This window comes from Cebus imitator, unplaced genomic scaffold (assembly GCF_001604975.1).
Source record: "Cebus imitator isolate Cc_AM_T3 unplaced genomic scaffold, Cebus_imitator-1.0 Scaffold57, whole genome shotgun sequence".
Classification (NCBI taxonomy): Eukaryota; Metazoa; Chordata; class Mammalia; order Primates; family Cebidae; genus Cebus; species Cebus imitator.
The window spans coordinates 3,797,725-3,805,994 of NW_016107372.1; the positions used below are offsets into that span (position 1 = coordinate 3,797,725).

Genomic DNA, 8,270 nt, shown 5'->3' on the forward strand with positions numbered 1-8,270 from the left:
AAAAAAAAAAAAAAAAAAAAAAGTACACATCGAAGATAAAGTTACACTCATCCCTAAAAACAGGGCTACAAACTGGTGTTCTGCTGTCCAAATATGGTTTGACCATGTAGAGTTAGACGATTTAAGGTTAAACTATCAAAACTCTTTTCAGGCAGGCAAGGTGGCTCATGCCCGTAATCCCAGAGCTTTGGAAGGCCAAGGAGGGGAGGCTAGGAGTTTGAAGCCAGCCCAGGGAACATAGTGAGACCCTGTTTCTATACTTTTTTTTTTTTTTAATTAGCTGAGCATGATGGTATGTGCCCATTGTCCTAGCTACTGGGGAAGCTGAAGCCAGGAGGGTCATTTGAGCCCAGGAGTTCTAGGCTTCAGTGAGTTATGATTGTGCCACTGCACTCCAGCCTGGTGACAGAGTGAGACTTTGTCTTTTAAAACAAACAGGCCGGGCATAGTGGCTCACTCCTGTAATCCCAGCACTTTGGGAGGCCGAGGTGGGTGGATCACTAGGTCAGGAGTTCAACACCAGCCTGGCCAATGTGGTGAAACCCCATCTCTACTAAAAATACAAAAATTAGCTGGGTATGGTAGCATGCACCTGTAATCCCAGCTACTCCAGAGGCTGAGGCAGGAGGATCGTGTGAACCTGGGAGGCAGAGGTTGCAGTGAGCCAAGATCATGCCACTGCACTCCAGCCTGGACAACAGAGCAAGATACTGTCTCAGAGGAAAAAAAAAAAAAAAAAAAAAACCTTTTTTCTTTCTCTACTCTTTCAATAACTCTGGTCTTTAAAATGTGATTTGAAAGGCCAACTGTGAGGGCTCATGCCGGTAATTTTAGCACTTTGGGAGGCTGAGACAGGTGGAGCAGCCTGGGCAACATGATGAAACCCCATCTCTACAAAAAAATGCAAAAAAAATTAGCCAGTTGTGGTGGCATGTGCCTGTAGTCCCAGCAACTCAAGAGGCTGAGGCAAGAGAATCACTTGAGCCCAGGAGGTTGAGGCTACAGAGATCCGAGATGGCACCACTGCACCCTATCCTGGATGACAAAGTGAGATCCTGTCTCAAAAGAGTAAAAATAAAAAGTAGAATGTGGTTTGCAGACCATTACCGTGAGGTGGGCATACTCATGGTCATGGTCTGCAAACTTGCTATGCCTAAGCCGACCTAAGCCATAGTTCTCTGTAGCTAGTAGTTTTACATTTTTAAGGGACTGTAGAAAAAAATATGTGACGAGAGTTGTGAAAAAGGATATGTGGCTCATACGCCATAAATATTCACTATCTGGCATTTTAGAGACTGTGGATCTTGAACTCAATATAGTGGGTTGCTGACAAGCATTTTTAAATCAAAAGAGTAGACTAGTTTAGGGAGCACATCAGCTTGTAAGGATACTTTTTGTTTTGCAAAAATTCTGTTCACACACATATATGTGTACTAATTAATGTATAAAATATATTTTTCTCAGGCTATGGTCAAAGAAGATTGAAAGCAAGACAACATAATTGCCTCTTTCCTTAATTGTACATATGGGGATTTGCCAAAGCTTGTTGCCTTCTGATTTAAGACTTCTCGACACTCAGCTTTCCCATTCTCTACCATATCCAGATATTTGCTCAAACAATTAACTCTTGTAACTTCTCATTCTGTTATGAGAAGTTACATAACTTCTCATTCTGTCTTCTCTCCACAACTAAGTTATTGCATTATCCTGTATAATTTTCTGTCTGGCATTTTATGCATCTTATATTTTTATTCCATTGTCATTAGTAAGACCCTCAGACCCAGTACCCCTTAACAAGTAGTAATCCTTGATTAGGTGATAATGGCAGCAGGAAACAAATGCGCTATGAGAAAGGCAAGGTGGGAGGTGGTGGATGCAGCTGGCCCTCCCGGGGGATGGGTGTGCACCTGAGTATCATTGCTGTCCCTTGAGTTGGCTGATGACTCCTCCTTCCTTATCCAAAGATGCATTTCTGATATTGTGTGTTGTCTGACAGGAAAAAGGCAGGAAGACTGGGCAACCAAGAGAAACCTTGGGAAGGTCTCTGGGGGATTGAGCATTTTCAGCTCCCACTCATGTGTTCACCCTTCAAGCCTGGGCCTTCTGCTTGGGCAAAACCTTCCTCTTGGCTCAGAAGTTACAGTAGTTTGGAGAGTTTTAGATACTTGTCCATGCACTCTTCATCTCTTCCAGAATATACTTTGTGAAGTTAAAACACTCTTTCACAGGGAGTGTGGTGCAAGGAGGGAGAGGTGGCCAACACAGGCATTAATACTCCAGTGTATAAAGGGCAGGCTCAGAGCTGTCTTTGAAGTGAGCCCAACAATGCGCATGTCTTTTCCTGAGAAAACAAAGCTTTCACATCAAATGAGACTTTGAAGCTATTTATTTTAAATCTAGGCTGTTCCACACCCACCTGTTTATTGAACAAGGCAGGGCCCATTGTTGAGGCCCATTATTGAACATTCTGAAAATTCCGGACATTGGTTGATTAGGTCAAGACTCAGATCTGTGTTTCATCTTCTGCTCTTCTGGTGTCTTGGGCTGGGGGATTCTTTGATGAAGGAGACTTCGAGCTCCGTAGGATGTTGAGCAACATCGTATGCCTTTAAGCCACTAGGTGCCAGGATGCACCCCAATGCGACAACCAAATACGTCTTCAAATATTGCCATCTGTCCACTAGAAAGCAAAAACACCCCTGGTTGAGAATCACTGGATTAGATTTAGGGTCAGAGCTTTGTTTGAGGGGGTGGGGGACAGTGGGGAACAGAGTCTAGCTTTGTCACCCAGGCTGGAGTACAATGGCACAATCTCGGCTCACTGCAACCTCCACCTCCCAAGTCCAAGCAATTCTCCTGCCTCAGCCTCTCTAATTTTTGTATTTTTAGTAGAGACGGGGGTTTCACCACGTTGGTCAGGCTGGTCTCGAACTCCTGACCTCAGGTGATCCACCCACCTTGACCTCCCTACAGAGCTCTTTTATAATCTTTTTCATACTGTATGTATTTATTTATTTATTAACTTAAATTTATGTATCTAATTTCCCCACTAGCCTGTATTGTTTTCAAAGCAAGGACCCAAAGTTTACTACTATATTGTTCCACAGAGAAGTACTTGCTAGTTTAACAAACGAATGAAGGAAGGAAGGAAGGAACAAATAAAGAAGGGAATGATCATGTCAGGCGTAGTGGCTCACACCTGTAACTCCAATATTTGGGCTGCCAAGATGGGAGAATTGCATGAGGCCAGGAGTTCGAGCCCAGCCTGGTCAACACAGTGAGACCCCATCTATATATATATGAATTTTTAAAAAAAAAAAAAAAAAAAGGAAGAAGGGAGCAGTTCCTCTCAACAAAGAATTGCCCAGTCCAAGATATCAGTAGAGCAGAGGATAAAACACCAATCAATCAAACAATCAAATGGGGAAGAAGTATGCAGAGGGAATTCTTGAAAAGAAGTTTGGCATCTGTCAGGGATCTTGAGAAAAATTTTTAAATAGTGTTACAGAAAGGAAAGAGAAAACAGAGACAAGGGCAAGAGAGAGAGGCCATCCTTCCTAGGGCATTGGTAATAGGCACACAGGAAGGGCATGGGAGAAAAGATCAGGCCCACCCATTAGGAACCTTTAGGCTCCAGAACTTGTGCATCTTAAGCCAACGACCAAGTGTTCAGTTTCCCATTTCTCATTCTCTGTTTGTCTTGACCAGACTTTATTCAGGTTCCTTGATTTCCTACAGGCCCCTAAATGCTGCTTACTCCAAACCCTGAGCAAACGCAAAAAAATGTGGAATGTGTCCCTCTTATCAGCTCCAAATGGGAATCGGCTGACCACAATGGGATACTTTCCTATCAAACGCCACTGACCATTTCCCATTGTGAGTCCAGCTTCCTCTGCAGAGATTCTGCTTATCTCTGATTGTACCCTCTTTACCCTATAAAAGAAAATCCTTTTTCTGTTTGAATTTGAGTCATGCAGATTTCTGCAATCAGAGAGTTCTTTTTATTGCAGTAGTCTTTCTTCTAAATAAAGCATCTGCTATCTAAGTCACATATTTTTTTAACTTGACCCCAGGTTTCTAAGCCTGAGTTTTAACATCTGCAAAGGAAGAGGAAAGAAAAAATGGCCCTCCATGGGTCCTCTCCAGTCTATGATTCATGGAAGCCTAAATTCAGTTGGCCTATTTCAACCCTTAAGAGAAAATGATATGTACAGTTGACAGAGCTGGATCAAGCAATTTTTCATTCAAAGTTCACAATAAGTCAGCATTTTTTTTAAACTGTAGTCTGGAAACGCTTTAGTGCTTCTGTAGCTCTGGATTTTAACACAGCTGTGTGCTATTTTTACTATACATGGATTAACAAGATGTAGTACATGTTATGTTATTTTATTTTATTTTATTTATTTTACAGGCTGTGGCAGCCTTCACAGTGGCTACGTCAAAATTAGCCGGGATCTTCTGGGAGAGTTGCCCTCAGTGTTCTTCTCAGCAGCATATGCAGGTTCTCTATTTCTCATGCATTTCACAACTAACATTTGGGTGTGCTAGGCTGGTCTCTTGATATTCAAGTCAAGTTGTATGTTCCTTATAACCATAGCTATGTTAAGTATTTACCATTTCCTTCCTCTAACTACTTAAACCTGAAGCAGCAAAACATGTTTATTTATTCTTCCAATTCCTCTGAATAGCATTTTGCAATGTTATACTTAACGCTTCCTACAAGAGACAATGAAACTGTATTCCCATTTGGACCAACATTCTCTTACCACTTGACTAAGATTCCTAATCAGGGGGGAAAATGAAGTTCTTATAATTCATAAGCAATAATGTATTGTTAGGTTTTGATTTTGTCTGATTTAGCAACAAGGATGCAATAAGATGCAATTTTGATTTTGACTAAGTTGAGTTTTCAATCCCAATTTTCCTTGACTAATTGTATAGTCAGAGCATGTCTATTTCTCTTTGAAACAACTCATCAAATATTCTCAGGGCTGTTATAGAAACGAAGCTATTCTATAAAACTACATATAAATACTATGTCACATGGTAGTTCAGAAATATGAAGTATTTGATTTAGATCAATTACAAAGTAAAGAAAATGAGCCAAGGAGGTGGCGGATGCTGGTTGGAGAGCACCTCAAGGAATTAGATGCTGTTTCTCATTTCCTGTGTAACAATGTGTTTCGCTCTGTATAGCAAGTTAATCAGAAATAAACATCTGAAAATATTTTCCTTGGTTGAACATTATTGGCAGAATAATCTTTGACGTGGTCTTTGGCCTTCAAGTCTTCTAGTCTATTTGTCTACAAAATGAAGGTGAGGTGCATTTCTTTCAAAGGAGTATTAGAGTGAGATCTGAATTCTCAACAAAAATGCTGGAAGCCAGAAAACAATGAAACAACATTTTAATTTTTATTTATTATTATTATTATTATTATTATTATTTTGAGATGGAGTCTTGCTCTGTTGCCAAGGCTGGAGTGCAGTGGCACAGTCTCAACTCAATGCAACCTCCACCTCCCAGATTCAAGCGATTCTTCTGCCTCAGCCTGCTGAGTAGCTGGAACTACAGATGTGCACCACCACGCCTGACTAATTTTTTTTAGTAGAGATAGGGTTTCATCATATTGGCCAGGCTGGTCTTGAACTCCTGACCTCATGATCTGCCTGCCTTGGCCTCCCAAAGGGCTGGGATGAACCACTGCACCCAGCCTATTATTTTTATTTTTTAAAAATAATTTCACTTTTTATTTTAGATTCAGGGAGTACATGTGCAGGTTTGTTACACAGGTATATTGCATGATACTGAGGTTTGGGATACAATAGATCCCAACACCCAGGTAGTAAGCATAGTGCCCAATGGGTAGTTTTTCAACTTTTGCCCTCCTCCCAAGAACATTTTTAAAGTGTGAAAAGTAAAGAACTGCTAGCCTTGAATTTTATACTCAGCAAAATATTCATCAAATTAATTTGGGTGATGTTTTTAAAATTAATTACTGGACAAGGATTGAATAAAGCTAGCATTTTAGTGTCTGAAGACGTACTCAGTAGAGAAAAAAGGGAACTTGACCAAATTGATGTGTGAACTTTGGCACTAAATAAAATTATCATTTACATATCTAACTCAACATACTGACAAAATATCATTTTCTACATATGTGAATTCAATCTCTGTAAGTTCATTTACATCTAATTACTGCTCTAACTTCTAGGCAACTTACAAATTTAGCAAGTGTAGAATAAATTTATCTCATACAAAGGGTTAGTAATCAGGTTTATAAGAAATTCTAAGACTGTTGACCATCCGTGATTTCAGACATTATGTGATAGAAGTTTCCATAAAATAATTTGTGATTTTGTTTTTTGGAGTCTCGCTTCATTGCCGAGGCTGGAGTACAGTAGTGTAATCTCTGCTCACTGCAACCTCCACCTCCAGGGTTCAAGCTCTTCTTGTGTCTCAGCCTTTTGAGTAGCTGGCATTACAGGCATGCGACACCACGCCTGGCTAATTACGCATTTTTAGTAGAGAGGGGGTTTCTTTATGTTGACCAGGCTGGTCTCGAATACCTGACTGCAAGTAATCTGCCCACCTCTGCCTTCCGAAGTGCTGGGGTTGCAGGCGTGAGCCACTGCGCCTGGCCTAATTTGTGATTCTCATATGAAAAGATATTTACTTTGTATTTTTTATTATATAAAAACGGGTCAGTCTAACTAAATATTAATCAAAGCAGTTATCTGGTACTAATATATTCCCTGATGGAGTGCAAGCTCCATGGGTGCCCTCATTGTCTAGTTTGTTTGCTGTTATGCCTCTGGCGTTTCCTCTAGTTCTTGCTTTATGTAGGCACTTGGTTAATATGTCTTCCAAATAAATAAATAAATAAATACAATGTGAAAAGAAAACTTTGAGCTATTGAAATTTTTTAAATTTAATCATTGCATTGTTATACAGGCACAACCTAATTTTTTAATGCTTTGTCAGATGTTCCTATTACTTTCCTTTAAGTCATAGAGTAAATTGGGAAATGCTAATCTCATACTTCCATAATACACAACATATAATTGATCAAATAAAACTTCAAGGTTGTTCTATTTTTTAAGTTACAGACAATCTCCCAGAGGCTCATCTGTATTTAGTGCTAAATGCCAAATAGAAGAACATAAGTGCAAAAATCATTTTTCTAAGAACTTTCTAGTCCTAGGCAAAGTTCTCTGCATGGTAGCTTAATTTCTCCACAGTGACCAAGTGGAGGCCACGTGAAATAACCCAGTGGGAGCTTCAAGATAAGATTTTAGAGGCAGTTCTCATGGAGGCAGCTGTCTCAAGGCTGGGAAGCATTGAGCCACATGTCATGCCCTGCACTGCCCAGACTAGTGAACAATACAGTCAGGATGGCTAAAGGTGACCCCAAGAAACCAAAGGGCAAGGTGTCTGCTTATGTCTTCTTTGTGCAGATGTGCAGAGAAGAACATAAGAAGAAAAACCCAGAGGTCCCTGTCAATTTTGCAGAATTTTCCAAGAAATGCTCTGAGAGGTGGAAGACAATGTCCAGGAAAGAGAAATCTAAACTTGATGAAATGATAAAGGCGGATAAAGTGCGCTATCATCAGGAAATGAAGGATTCTGGACCAGCTACAGGAGGCAAGAAGAAGGATCCTAATGCCCCCAAAAGGCCACCATCTGGATTCTTCCTGTTCTGTTCAGAATTCCGCCCTGAGATCAAATCCACAAACCCTGGCATCTCTATTGGAGACGTGGCAAAAAAGCTGGGGGAGATGTGGAATAACCTAAATGACAGCAAAAAGCAGCCTTACATCACTAAGGCGGCAAAGCTGAAGGAGAGGTATGAGGAGGATTGTGCTGAGTATAAGTCGAAAGGAAAGTTTGACGGTGCAAAGGGTCCTGCTAAAGTTGTCAGAAAAAGGTAGAAGAGGAAGATGAAGAAGATGAGGAGGACGCAAAGGAGGAGGGGGAGGAGAAGGAGGAGGATGAATAAAAAAACTGTTCATCTGTCTCCTTGTGAACACTTAGGGGAGCGTAGTAATTGACACATCTCTTATTTGAAAGTGTCTGTTTCTCTCATTAGGCTTAATTACAAAATTTAATCACAATCATATTGTGGTCACTAAAAGTGCTCTAGAGATTGGCAGTGGGTTACGTAAAGTGGCCATGGGTGTCTGAAGCATCCTGAAGCTGTATCAAAGTTGTACATTTTCCAAACATTTTTAAAGGAAAAGGCACTCTCGTGTTCTCCTCACTCTGTCAAGTT

General features: G+C 40.6%; 1 pseudogene; it reads left to right on the forward strand.

The window, feature by feature from the left end:
* The first annotated feature begins 7,380 nt into the window (after positions 1-7,380).
* Positions 7,381-7,997, forward strand: LOC108304791 (annotated as a pseudogene).
* Positions 7,998-8,270: the final 273 nt, after the last annotated feature.